Below are 13,179 nucleotides of genomic sequence, written 5' to 3'. Positions count from 1 at the left end.
GGAGAGAGGCTGTGTATGGGACAGCAGTCATGTGGGATCATAAAAATGTCTTTTTAATCTGATTGTCATTAGAAAACCCAGTGATGTGGCCCAGCTGCTAATCTGAGTGCATTTCCATTTCTGTGGGGATTCAGTATGTCTCAGGGAACCCTCAGTAATGATTCTAGGGAAAAAAAATTCTTTTCAGGCAGCAGAATTGCTCTGTGATCTGCCCTCGAAACATACAATTCTTTCCGGAACTTAAAGCAGCCCAGGTTAACTTTTGGCAAAGCGATAAAACTAGCAAGGATATTTTACATGGCTCTTTGCTGCTGGCCTCCGGATTTTAAAAAGGTGTGGGAAAGAGATCATTAGAGAGGAAGGTCAAGCTTCAATCATGCATTCAGAAAAACATGCGTTGATGATCTGCGTGGCACCAGGCCCGGTGCCCGGCTGAATGGATTCTGCAACGCACGTGTGCGCCCTGCTCACAGGCAACGGAGGGCCCCGGGGATCCAGTGGCTGCGAAGCCCGAGGATCTCCATTTCCCGGGGGACACTTCAGGCCGCACTAGGCACGCCCCTCCCGCTGCGCCTGGGGGACTCTGCGGCTGTAGTCGGAGTGTACTTTGCTCTGTTTTTACGTGCCTGTTGTGACCCACTCCATCCGCGTCCTGGCCCAGGACTGTGCGTCCTTGGAAACACTGGCCCACAAGGGAGGATTTACTCGCAGGGGTGGAGGGAGAGGGAGGACCGGACAAACAGACGTCTGTGCAGCAGGCCAGAGACCAGGGTGAGCCCCCCTCTGCCCGGTGGAAGGATTTTTAAAGGGCTAAAGGAGATGATGTTTCGGAGAATCCACCCAAGCCGTGTGGAAAGAGAAGCTTTTCTTGTGAGTTCTCGAGTCGTTGGTGTGTAGACTCGCACGCTGTGGGAAGGACCAATCACACGTGCCTGGCCGGCTCTCAGTCTTGCACCGTGTGGTTCTGGGTCAAACGAGGCACCTGCCCCCGCCCTTTCAGGGTGATTGGCAGTTGCTCTGCGCCATGGCTGCCGCATGGATGCAGGGACGCTCGGGTACAGGAGCACAGGACCTGCAGACAGAATGAGCAATGTCAACCAAGGACACAGCTGCTAAGGCTCTCCATGAAACAGCCCCTGGAGCTTGTTGAAAATTCTGATGAGAATTAAGTCCATAGGTATGTTTGATTCGTTGTTCAAGGCCTCTGAAGAACCAGCTGGTGGCCCTCGGTGCGTGCCGGTGGGCCGTTCTTCCGCTGGTGGCCATGGTGCCCCCCACGCCGTGTGGACATGCCAGCCAGCACACAGCTGAGCTCCCTGGGCCCCCAGGGGTCCTGGCCCTAGGTCTGCCACATTTCCCGCGACTCACTGATGTCCCAGCGGGAGCTCAAGGTCTGTGGCTGATGCCTGTTCCTGTGGTGCTGGCCGTTCCCAGCCGGCTTCCCCCACACCTGAGATGGCTCCGTGGGTGAGTAGGGCTCTGAGAGGACCTGAGCCCCACCGCTGCTCTGGCCATGTGTCTTCCTTCTCTGGCCTGGTGTCTCCATTGCAGGCAGTTGTCCCCGGCTGGGTGACTGTGGCCAATTGCAGATCCTCCCCCATAGAGAGGCAGGCCGCCGTCCTCTCACTCGGCTTCCTGGGGCAAGCGAGGAGCAGGTGCTGAGGACCGCCCGCCGTGCCTCACAGCCACGGTTCAGGACTGTGGCTTCACGTTGGCATCAGGTGTGGAGGTGTGCAAATCACAGCAGGCTAGGTGACCTCACGGCCTGGCAGGTCGTATCTGCAGCGGGCCTGGGCCAGGCCAGCTCGTTGTGTAGGGAGTGCACGGTCAGCTAATTGTAGAAAAGGAAGCTGTCACAGCACCAAGGAAGGGAAGGAACTGAAGCGTTTTTTTTCCCTCCGTCATGGCAGGGGCAGAAGAAATGGGCACAGAAGGATCCAGTTGGTAAAATGAGAAGGGAAGTTGGCACGACGTGATTTTCTGTGCATTTTTGGGTCCTAAAAAGCCGTATTTACACTGACAGTCACTTTCTAGCTTCCCTACGAACGTGTTCCTCCTGCACGCAGCACATATGTTGCTGGAGACACGGCTGTTTCCCTCCGTCAATTCATGCTTCCTCACGCAAGCCCTGTGCCTGCCCTTGGCAGGGGCAGGCACAAGCACTTTGGGCCCCGGAGCAATGCTGGAAACACAAGTTCAGGGGGAATTTGGATCTGCACCAGAATGGCAGTGCCATGAGGGGGCATTTGGAAAGCAGGCGGGAGCCCAGGGGCCGACTCTGGACGCTGAAGGCGTTGAGTTTTCTCCTCGCCCACTGTGCCGGGTTTTTCTCATTGGTTTCTGCAGTGATGGATTCTTTGCCACATGTAGGCAGTGCACCACACACAGTGGGACAGCTGTGTGCCAGCAGCAGCGGGGGGACCTGGCATCCCCTTCCCCCGAGTGTGTGTGTGTGTGTGTGTGTGCGCGCGCGCGTATCTGTAGGAGATGCTGGAGCCCACTCCTGGTACATTTGTGCAAGCATGAACAAGCATTGAGCAAAATCCACCTGCTCACCACCATGGCGTCGGGTCGGTCAGAATCGGGCTGGCCCTCAGCCAGCCTCCTTCTCCGCTCACACTTGTGTGTCACCACGCTGGACGTCTCTCTCCAGCTCGGCGTTCTGGATGAGCCCCGGGTGTCTGCGGGCATCTTTGTCCTTGACGGCTGTCCCGCCGAGAAGCCCCCTGCACACCGTGTGGGTCATGCCACCCAGCAAAGGGCCAGAGCAGCCTGGTGGAAGGAAGCCGGCTCTGGCTGTGGCTGCCCGACGTGGGGGTGGTTCCCGGGACCTCGTCCGTGCCTCTTGCTCGTGTTCCACGAGAGAGATCTTAGAGGAATCTGAGGTTTTAAAGGAGCCGCCCCGTGGGACACAAACCGGAAGCCCCCGGTTCAGGTCTCAGTGACCTTTCGCAAGTGCCAGTAACGCTGCATCTCTCTGCACGCTGGGAAGCTGCAGCTTGCCGCTCCAACCCCAGGAACCTGCACGGCGGGCGTGCCAGGCAGCTTCTCTCTGCATCTGGGCTCTTCCCTGCTGCCGGGCGGGCCGGGAGAGGCCGGCATGCTAAGGGCAGGCGCACGGCCTCTCTGCAGGGGAATTTTCCTATAGCGCCGCAGAGTGACTGGCAGCCCTTGTGAGTAATGACTTCAGAATGCATTTTCACATTTTTTATGCCTGACATAGCACTCTCAGGATTAGCTCAGCCACACTGCTATCGTTTGTTTTTCTTGCGCATTACAGAAACCTGGATCTCAAGCTGGGTAACAGAGCAGGGATGTCTCGAACGCTCTTCCCCACGGCGGGGACCCAAGCCCTCTTGCTTCCCTGCTTCTCCTAGACCTTTCTGGGGCCCATGACATGTGGGCCTCCCCTGGCTCGCCAGCACAAGGGCCCTTGGTCCCTCTCGACCAAGCCTACACCTGCCTTCTGCCCACCATCCCCAGGGCCTCCTTGCTGTGTGGCTGTCAGCTCCCTGTCCCCTGCTCAGCCCGTGAGTCACCCTCTGCACCTGGCGCATGGCCCATCTTCCACACTGCCCCTCGCGCTGGTCCCAGCCTGCCCATGGCCCGCATCTCAGAGGCATTTCTGACCCACATCCTCCCCTGCCTTCCCGCTCCACCTGCTGCCATCCCGGCCCCATCCCTGGCTGCTAGACTAGTTCCCATCTCTCTCCAGCGCCCACCCAGCACTGCACTTCTGTTGTGAGATTCATTTTCTAAGGAAATTCTCTCTTCTTCCCGCCCCGCCCTTGCTCAGGGCACCTGCTGGGCTCCACTCCTGTGCCCGCCCATGGTCTCCACCCCCTCACCCTTCCCGGCACGGTGCAGCCTCCTGCCTCCGGTGCGGCCCGTTCCGGCTCTGCCCACACCTGCCCTGCCCTGCCCTTTCTGTCCTCCACTCTACATTCTGCCCATGCCTCACGGTCCAGGGTTTTGCCTTCCGCCCACACAGCAGAGGCTCACCTGACTGTCTCGTGCCCACCCAGACTTCTCCTGCGAATGCCCGGAGCGTCGTGTGCAGCTTGCACCTCCAGCCCCCAGCCCCTCGCTCCTGAAAACCCTCCTGGAGGGGGACCATCCTGTGAGCCTCCCCCCAGGAGCCCAAGAAAGGACCCCTCTGGCAGCTGGGTTGCTCTCTGAGTTAAAACCCGCAAGCCAAGCCAGCAAGCAGGCGCTCGGCTCCAGTGGGTGAGAGGCCATCCTCGACTCTTCTAGAACCTTCCTCCCAGGCCCACCGACCCTCAGCGCCCTCCTCCCACTCCCCCATCAACCCCCATCTCACCTGGTGCCCCCCGCGGCCCCTCACGGACGGGGGCTCTGCAAGGATCGTTCCTGGAGCAGCGTGTCCAGCCTGAAGTGCGGACCTCTCGGGGTTGAATCCAGGATGGAGGGGTGTGGCCGGCTCTGGGCATCCTGCGCGTCCCTCCCACACGGGGCTCTCCAGGTGCTGGGAGTGACCCAGGCCCCCGGCCCCTCACTCCCGCCTGGGGACGCTGAGCGTCGTGTGCCTGCTGATTCGGAGCTCTCATCTCAGGCACCCGGGCCCCCTCGTGTTTCTCTAGTTCCCTCCCAGCTTGTTCTAGGATCCTGCTCTTTCCCCCACCCTGTGCCCCTCCCTGAGGGAAGGAAAGGCCCTGTCCTTCGTCCCCCTCCCGCCTCCCCTCCCCCTTATTTAAAACACCCGTGCACCTCTGCTGAGGGGTGACTGTGGGGAGCAATCCGGACTGGACTGAGTTACTGGAATTAAGACTTATTCTATGCATCTGCTCTCCCACAATATGGCGCTGGGAGAGAAGTAAACAGCTTCCGCACAGCTGCCTCCAGTTCAACTAATAAACTGTAGGACTTGCTCCTGATTGGAGAGCGGCGTACTCGGCGTGTGGGCGGCCGAGTTGGGATTGGCGGAGGAGGACTATAAAGGAGGAGAGAGACGGCATGCACCGGGAACATCTATGGGGAACATCTAAGGGAACCCGTGCAGCCCCCGAGAGAGCCGGCTGGCGGTGTGCCGCTCCCCTGCGGAAGTGGGGAATGTGGCCAGGGGGAACTGCCCTTCCACGGAGGTGGAAGGGATAGTAGCCAACCCGGGAAGAACCAGCAGCAAACCCGGGGAGGGCCGAGCAGACGAAAGAACAGCGCAGGGTCCTGTGTTGCTCCTCCACGAAGAGGGGGAGCGACATAATGGTGCCGTGACTCGGATAGGAAACCTGACTCGGATAGGAAACCTAGGACGGATATGAAACTTAGGAGGGAAGAAACGGGAAGAACTGGGAAAATACCGGAGAGAGAGACTAGCAAACAGCCTAGGGAAAAGCCGGACGAAAAGGGTGCCGGAAGAAGCTATTGAAAGCCTAGGCATAGACTCGGATATGGACTACGGGGGGAAGCTGGGAGGAATCTCTAAGGTCGAAAGCGAAAGTGAAAGCTAGAACAAACAGACTCGGATGCGGACTGTGGGGAGAGGCCAGGAGAAATGAGGGAGGAGTATTGTTGGAGGAAAGCTTGGGGAAACATACCGGGTAGAGAAAAATGTTAGGGAAATTGAAGCCGCGGGGGGCAGGCCAATGCGGACACAAAAGCCACTTTGGGATTCTCAAGTTAGCCCGGGAATAGGGGGCGAAAAGTTGAAACCAGAAGCTGAAACGTGAGCCTGGTTGGGATCCGTCTGATTAGCCCGGGGAGCAAAGGACGGGAAGCCAAACTGTGGGGCGGAGACGTATGCTGGGTTGAATTCGCCAGGCTAGCCCGGGGAACTTAGATTGAATGCTAGTGGCGGACACGTAAGCTACGCTGTGTTACTCGTGGAAGCCGCCGCGTGCAGAGAGAGCACGGGGCGTGAGTAGATAGGGAACGGGGCTGGCGTAGGCCGTGGTGCAGACGCGAAGGGCGTGGAGACCGCGGAGCGCGCGAAGCCAAGCCGCGCAAAGCCGGGAAGCTGCGCAGATGAGAGAGGCGCGGGCTGAAGCGGCTCAGAGCCGGAAAGCTGCCAAGAAGCAGCCTCGGGGCAGGCGCAGCCGGGAAGCCGCGGGGATAAGAGAAACAGAAATTTAGAAGTAAAATGAGAGAAATAGGAATGTTGGCAGACAGAAGTAAAATGGGAGAAATAGGAATGCCCGGAGATAGAGAAATAGAGAAATAGAAAGGCCTCCCTACAATACTGCAATTAGAAGGCTTGGATTCGGTCTGCCCGATTAGTGAGGCGATGAGCACCTGGGCGGCTAGCAGCTTATGCGCCGCAGGTCACCGAAGACAGGCATGAATTAACATCAGAAAGGCTTCCCCACAATGCAACAATTAGGAGGCTTGGATTCGGTCTGCCTGGTTTAAGGCGGTAAGCACCAGCAAGCAGCTCTACCAAAGCATGAGCTGCAGGTCACCGAAGATAGGCACAAACCAACACTAATAAGTCTCCCCCACAATACGGCAATGAGAAGGCTTGGATTCGGTTTGCCTGATAGGTTTTGTAAGCACCTGCAGGCAGTTCTAGCAGAGCAGAGCATGTGCTGCAGGGCACCGAACACAGGCACGCATCAGCACCTAAAAACCTCCTCACAACATGGCGAAGAGAGGACCCGGATTCGGTTTGCCTGATAGGACTTGTAAGAGCCTGTGGCAACTCTAGCAAGTAGAGCAGAGTGTGTGCCGCGGGACACCAAAGACAGGCGCGTATCAACGCCAAAAATAAAAAGAAAGGGGGATCTGTGGGGAGCAATCCGGACTGGACTGAGTTACTGGAATTAAGACTTATTCTATGCATCTGCTCTCCCACAATATGGCGCTGGGAGAGAAGTAAACAGCTTCCGCACAGCTGCCTCCAGTTCAACTAATAAACTGTAGGACTTGCTCCTGATTGGAGAGCGGCGTACTCGGCGTGTGGGCGGCCGAGTTGGGATTGGCGGAGGAGGACTATAAAGGAGGAGAGAGACGGCATGCACCGGGAACATCTATGGGGAACATCTAAGGGAACCCGTGCAGCCCCCGAGAGAGCCGGCCGGCGGTGTGCCGCTCCCCTGCGGAAGTGGGGAACGTGGCCAGGGGGAACTGCCCTTCCACGGAGGTGGAAGGGATAGTAGCCAACCCGGGAAGAACCAGCAGCGAACCCGGGGAGGGCCGAGCAGACGAAAGAACAGCGCAGGGTCCTGTGTTGCTCCTCCACGATGAGGGGGAGCGACAGGTGACTGTCAGCCAGTCCTGGTGCCGAGTGAGCAGTTAGGGTTTCTCACTCAGACACTGCCCTGGTTGTCCTGCAGCCCAGGGAGCAGTTGGGCGGCCTTGCGGTCGAACTCGGTGTGGCCGCACCTGTTCCTTCTATGGCCCTGTGGTCAAACTCCGTGTGGCCACATCTGTTTCTTAGATGGCCCTGTGATATCTCTCAGTGTGGCCGCACCTGTTCCTGAGGTGGCCTTGCAGGGCTAACTCGCTGTGGCCACACCTGTTTGTCTCCCAGCGAGGGTCATTTGCTCCAGGGTAAGGACTTTGCTGTACAGATGTCTACTAGAGCCCTCCGTGCATGGGGCATGTGGTATTTTCCCAGACCCTGAAGCGTACACAACTCGGGGAGGGGTAGATAATGATCTTCATTGTGAAACAGAATGCAAGCGACAAGTGGAAATGGAGAGAGTGAACATTTATTTAAAATGAGAAAAGCAATGAAAAGGAAGTGTGCATTTACAGTGGCTTGCAGATAGTACCCCGCACAGGTTGGGTGGGTCCCTCTCTGGGCCTTGGGAGGGGCTGTGCCAGTGGGGAGAAGGCACCTGGAACCCCCACTCAGCATACTTGTGCCCCACCCTCCACCACACAGACTCACGCGGCCCCGAAGAGGCTCACCAACTCCTAAAGCATGGACTTTAATTTCCTGGTTCTGAAGGCCGCAAGGCTGTGAGAATCGAGGTCTAAGACAGCCGAGTGTGTCTGCACTCTGCCTGTTTGGCCATCAGTAGGACAGAAGCAAAACTTCAGGAGTCCTCAGACCAGGGGCCAGGCCCACCTTTCAGATGTCCACTGACCTGTCCTCCCACGAGCCGCTTTGCTCAGGCAGGAAGCAAAAGCTCCGGCCTTTGCAACGTTTAGAACACGTTCAGCTCACGCGATGAGATGATTTCTGCACCTTATAATTTTAAATAAGTACAGGCTGGAGCGCAAAGGCATATCGCTAACATGGGAAATCCCTCCAGACGTCTACAGCGGTCCCGTGCGGATGGGGAGAAACGGCCGCCACGGTGTGTGATCTCTCCATACCTGTGCAGAGTCCTCGCTTAGTAAACCCATCAACTGCTTCAGTTACGGAAAGCCCAGTTCTCTTAGGCAACAGAATTCCTACCAGCAGTGTCCTTGGCACAGTTTCTCTGTTGGCACAGTCATCTCTTTTCTCGGCACAGTCTTGGCACAATCATCTCTTTCTACCAGTGTTTTCTGAGCACCGTCTGTGCCAGGTGCTGTTCCAGGCCCCAGGAACTCAGCAGATGTAGAACGTGAACTTGGGGCTGTGCAGAAGACCCCAGCAGGGCGGCGTGGACTGACACTGACCTAGTGTGGGGGAACCAGGGGAGGGGCTGCTTTCTGAAAGGTGACCTGGAAGGCCTTTCTTGTGGGCAGGGGAGGGTCATGACCGGCACAGCCCCAGAAGCAAACGCAGAGGCCCGAGAGCCCCAGTGTGGGGAGACCAAAGGGTGAGGCGGCCCGCGGCGGGTGGGGGAGCAAGGCCTGTGGGTGGGAGGAGGAGACCCCCCAGTGAGGAAGGGGCAGGTCGCGGAGCGTCCTCAGGCCTCAAGAAGCCTGAATGAACAAAGTGGCCAGTGGACCTCACGTTTTATTTATTTTATATATTTTTAAACATGTATTTATTTATTTGAAAAGCAGAGTTACAGAAAGAGGGTGAAAGACAGAGAAAGAATTCTTCCATCCACTGGTTCACTAGGGCTAAGCCAAAGCCAGAAGCTGCTTCTGGGTCTCCCACTTGAGTGCAGGGGCCCGAGCACTTGGGCCGTTTTCCGCTGCTTTCCCAGGCGCATTAGCAGGGAGCTGGATCGGAAGTAGAAGAGCCAGGACTGGGACCGGTGCCCATATGGGATGCAGGCAGCAACTTTACCCACTGCACCGTGAAGCCGGCCCTGAACCTCGCCTTTTAAAGCTCTACACCGTGACGAGCTGGGTTAGGGGCCGTCTTGTGTGTCACAGAACAGCCACGTCCCTGGCCTGCACCACCAGATGCTAGGGCCGTGGGGAGTTCTGCGGACAGCAGCGAATGTCGCCTGAGAACAGACCACCTGTCCCAAAGCCCAGCCTCAGCGAGACCACACACAGCCACAGGAGTGTTCCCTGATATCATGACGGCGACGGCGAGTCCTTCCTCTGCTGTGTAAACGTTCAGGGATTTGCTGAACTCCTGACCCAGATCAAAGCTCAGCTGGAAGGAGAACACACCGCTGCCTGTCTTTAATCACGGAACCCCAAGGTCAAGGCCGGGGCTCCGTCTCTGAGTCAGACCCCAACGTCTCTCGCGTCTCCAGTACCTGCAGCCACAGCACCAGGCAGGGAGCGGTCACGGAGCCGCCCTACGAAGAAAGCATGCGGGTGTTCAGAGCAACTCGTGTCACCACGCTCCAGCTCAGGGGCGCCCCGACCCGCCTGCAGCCCCTCTTCCTTCTGGAATGCAGACGCCGACGCCAGCGACAGCCAGGACTCCCAGGACTCCCTCCTCCACTTGCTTGCCCTGAGTCTCCCGTGCTTCCCATGCGATTTGCCCCGGGGTTCCTTCCTAAAGTGCTCGACACAGCGCTAACTTCAGACCTAACGCCGCACCCTCTGGAGGTGTCCTGGCTGTGATCCCTACAGAGCCTGGGGGCAGAGGACAGGAGTGCTTTTTTAAAAAAAATAATTATTATTTTATTTATTTGAAAGAGTTACAGAGAGGTAAAGCCAGAGAGAGAGAGAGATCTTCCATCCACTGGTTCACTCCCCAAATGACTGCAATGGCCAGAGCTGTGCCAATCCGAAGCCAGGAGCCAGGAGCTTCTTCTGGGTCTCCCACGTAGGTGCAGGGGCCCAAGGACGTGGGCCATCCTCCACTGCTTTCCCAGGCCATAGCAGAGAGCTGGATCGGAAGAGAGCAGCCGGGACTTGAACCAGCGTTCATACGGGATTCCGCAGCTGCAGGCTGGGGCTTTAACCTGCTGCGCCACGGCGCTGGCCCCGACAGGATTCCTTTCTTGGCATCCAGCTGCCACCGTTCAGGAAGATCTCATCGTGGCGCATTTCTGCCGTCCAGTCTGAGGATCTACACGTCGGGGCACAGATGTGCTTCCGTGTCTGGATTTCATGGGAAGCAGGTGTTTATCCGAAGAGGCAGACATGCAGCTAGGAAGCTCAGGCTCCCATGGCTAATCACGAGTTAGAACAGCCGCCAAAAGGGCATGTCTCGTGTTGATGTTGCAACTGCAGGGGTGCAGTTCCCAGCTCAGCGCCGCGGAGTCATGGATGATACAGGCACAGGGAAGCAGCCGCCTCACCCTTCACATCAGCCGATGAAACAGGGCAAACTTTACATGCGGGAGCGGAGCCTGGAAGAAGGAGTGTGGGCGGGAGGCAGGGCCCCTGTCCCTGGGTCAGCGTCAGTTGCAACACTGGTGTTTGTGAAATGTTTGCTTGTAAGATTAACCTCTGCAAGCCTCGGTGACCTCATCTGGGCAATAGCATCTTCCTGGTCGGTCTGCGGAGTTGTGCAAATGAGAGCTACGCAGGGCAGGGCACCACGTTCAGCAGGGAGTTGGCCCCTCCTTGGAGGTGGGAGGCGGGAGGCGGGTCCCCTTGTCAGAGCAGCGAACTGAAGTACCACGCTCTCCCTCTGTTCTGAGGCCTCCCCTTCAGAAAGCCCCGTCCCCTTGTTACTGTCCAGGGTCAAGCCTTCAGCAGGCATTTGCTTGTAAGATGAAAAATGGACATTCCCTGGATAAAGTGAGGATTGCAGTCTAACTTTTCTGGCAGATTTTAAAACATGTCTTCACTGTACTTGGACCTACTGAGTGCAAACATGCAAATATTTTTAAAGAAGATTTACTTATTTGAAAGGCAGAGTTAGAGAGAGAGAGAGAGAGAATCATCCATGTGCTCGTTCACTCCCCAGATGGTTGCAACGGCCAGGGATTGACCTAGTCAAAGCCAGGAGCTTCTTCTGGGTCTCCCACGTGGGTGCAGGGCCCAAACTCGTGGGCCATCTTCTGCAGCTTTTCTCAGGTGCATTAGCAGGGAGCTGGATCAGAAGTGGAGCAGCCAGGACTCTAACGGGCGCCCATATCTGCTGCTGGCATTGCAGGTAGGTGTTTAACCCCCCTGCGCCACAACGCCCACTCCAACGTGAAAATACTTTTAACCCTTGTTGGTGAAAATGAAGTTGCTGGTTCTCATTTAAGTGCATCGATGCTTCATGAGATAGAAACGAGTTATGAGCGAAGCCATTATGCGGTAATCCTGCGGAAGTGGTCCCAGGTGAGGGAGCCCCTTCCCTCACGTGGAAGAAGACTGGCGCGGTAGTCGGCAGAATACCCGCACTGCCCTCCACCTGTAGCCTCCCGGGCACTGTGAGCAAAGCCCTCGCTCCTCCTGGGGGATGTGTTCCCATCTCCCTTGTCTCCCTCTGGCCTCCCAGCACCTAGCCATGAGGACGCCATCACCTGGCTCTTCCTGCCTCCAGCCTGCACACCTGTGTGCCCGGGTCGCCTTCCTACACACACTGCCCCCTGCTCCCAGGGACTTACCTGCAGGCTTGGCATCCTGGCTCTGAGCCCAGCTGCCAGATTGTGTGGCTGCCCACCAGTGTTCGTGGCTGCCTAGCGGGAGCCCCCGACCCCTGCATGTTGGTGGCACAGTACATCTTTATTCCCAGACACTTGGCAGTGAGAAACCCCGATGCCCTCTTCATTAAAACAGAGATAACATCGCCACCCCAGCTGACACCGTGTTTCACTACATGAAAGACTAACAATGTGTCTGGTGCTTCTTATCTCTTTTGAGTAATTTGTTAGCCTAGAACTTTAGAAAGGTCTATCTTCAGGATGGTCACAGTGCACTGCATGCCAACAGGAAGTCCTTGTGTCTGCGAAAACCCAGCATCCCGTCTAGGCGGCTGCTCCATTTCTGAACCAGCTCCCTGCCAATGCACCTGGGAAGGTAGCAGATGATGGCACAAATACTTGGGTCCCTGCCACCGACCTGGGAGACCAGGATGGAGTTCCAGGCTCCTGGCTTCAACCTGGCTCAGCCCTGACTATTGGGAGCTTTTGGGGGAGTGAACCAGTAGATAGAACATCTCTGTCACCCCTTCCCTCTCTAAAATTCTGCCTTTCAAAAATAAATAACAGTGAGACAGGGGCAGGATCAGGCAGTGCTGGGGACGGGGGAGGGGCTGTGTGGGACCCTGTGGGGACATGGGACAGGGGCAGGATCAGGCAGTGCTGGGGACGGGGGAGGGGCTGTGTGAGACCCTGGGGGGGACATGGGGACAGGGGCAGGATCAGGCAGTGCTGTGCTGGGGACGGGGGAGGGGCTGTGTGGGACCCTGGGGGGACGCTGACATTGGTCTGCAATTTCTGCTCAATTGGGGACCCTGCCTGAAGGTCTGTGGGGACCACAGGGACCTGAACCCACCAAGCCCTGGCATCGCCGCGTTTTCCTTGGTTTGGAGAAGTCACTGCGTAGCTTCTGTGTGGATCAGATGTGGGCCATGGCTTCTGTGTGGGCACATCCCAGAACACACAACCTGGACACACAAGCCTCACTTCAGGAAGTAGTGCGTAGAATGTGGAGGTGGAGTCTTGAAGATCAATATTCCAAAACGGAGAACGAAATCCTGTGCAGTCACATTGTGTATGTTTGAAAATATACAATGGACCTTCAGAGAGTTCATAGAAAATGTAGATTATGAAACAAAACATGCATGGATTGCAAAAACAACTTTTAATTCCACTTTTCATGAGCTGTTTGAAAGTACCCTTGTATCTCCTGTTTCGTCAAAGGTGTAAGTTTTCCTTCCTGTATTTAAAGTTAATAGTTCAGAAAGCTCTTGGGACATGAACTTACTGCCTTCAAAAGATGGGCATCCTACAATAAGTTACATGATCTGCATATGAATATGCTTGGAAA

At 56.7% G+C, this 13,179-nt stretch overlaps 1 protein-coding gene across 4 annotated transcripts in view; it reads left to right on the top strand.

Annotated features, from left to right (window-relative positions):
• The window catches only part of MYO16 (myosin XVI), a 693,372-nt gene that overhangs the window by 636,815 nt on the left and 43,378 nt on the right, over positions 1–13,179 (top strand). The window lies entirely within an intron of this gene.

Source organism: Oryctolagus cuniculus, chromosome 9, assembly GCF_051225735.1.
Source record: "Oryctolagus cuniculus isolate XC-2025 breed Fujian yellow rabbit chromosome 9, ASM5122573v1, whole genome shotgun sequence".
Classification (NCBI taxonomy): Eukaryota; Metazoa; Chordata; class Mammalia; order Lagomorpha; family Leporidae; genus Oryctolagus; species Oryctolagus cuniculus.
This window is presented reverse-complemented; position numbering and strand designations above follow the sequence as displayed.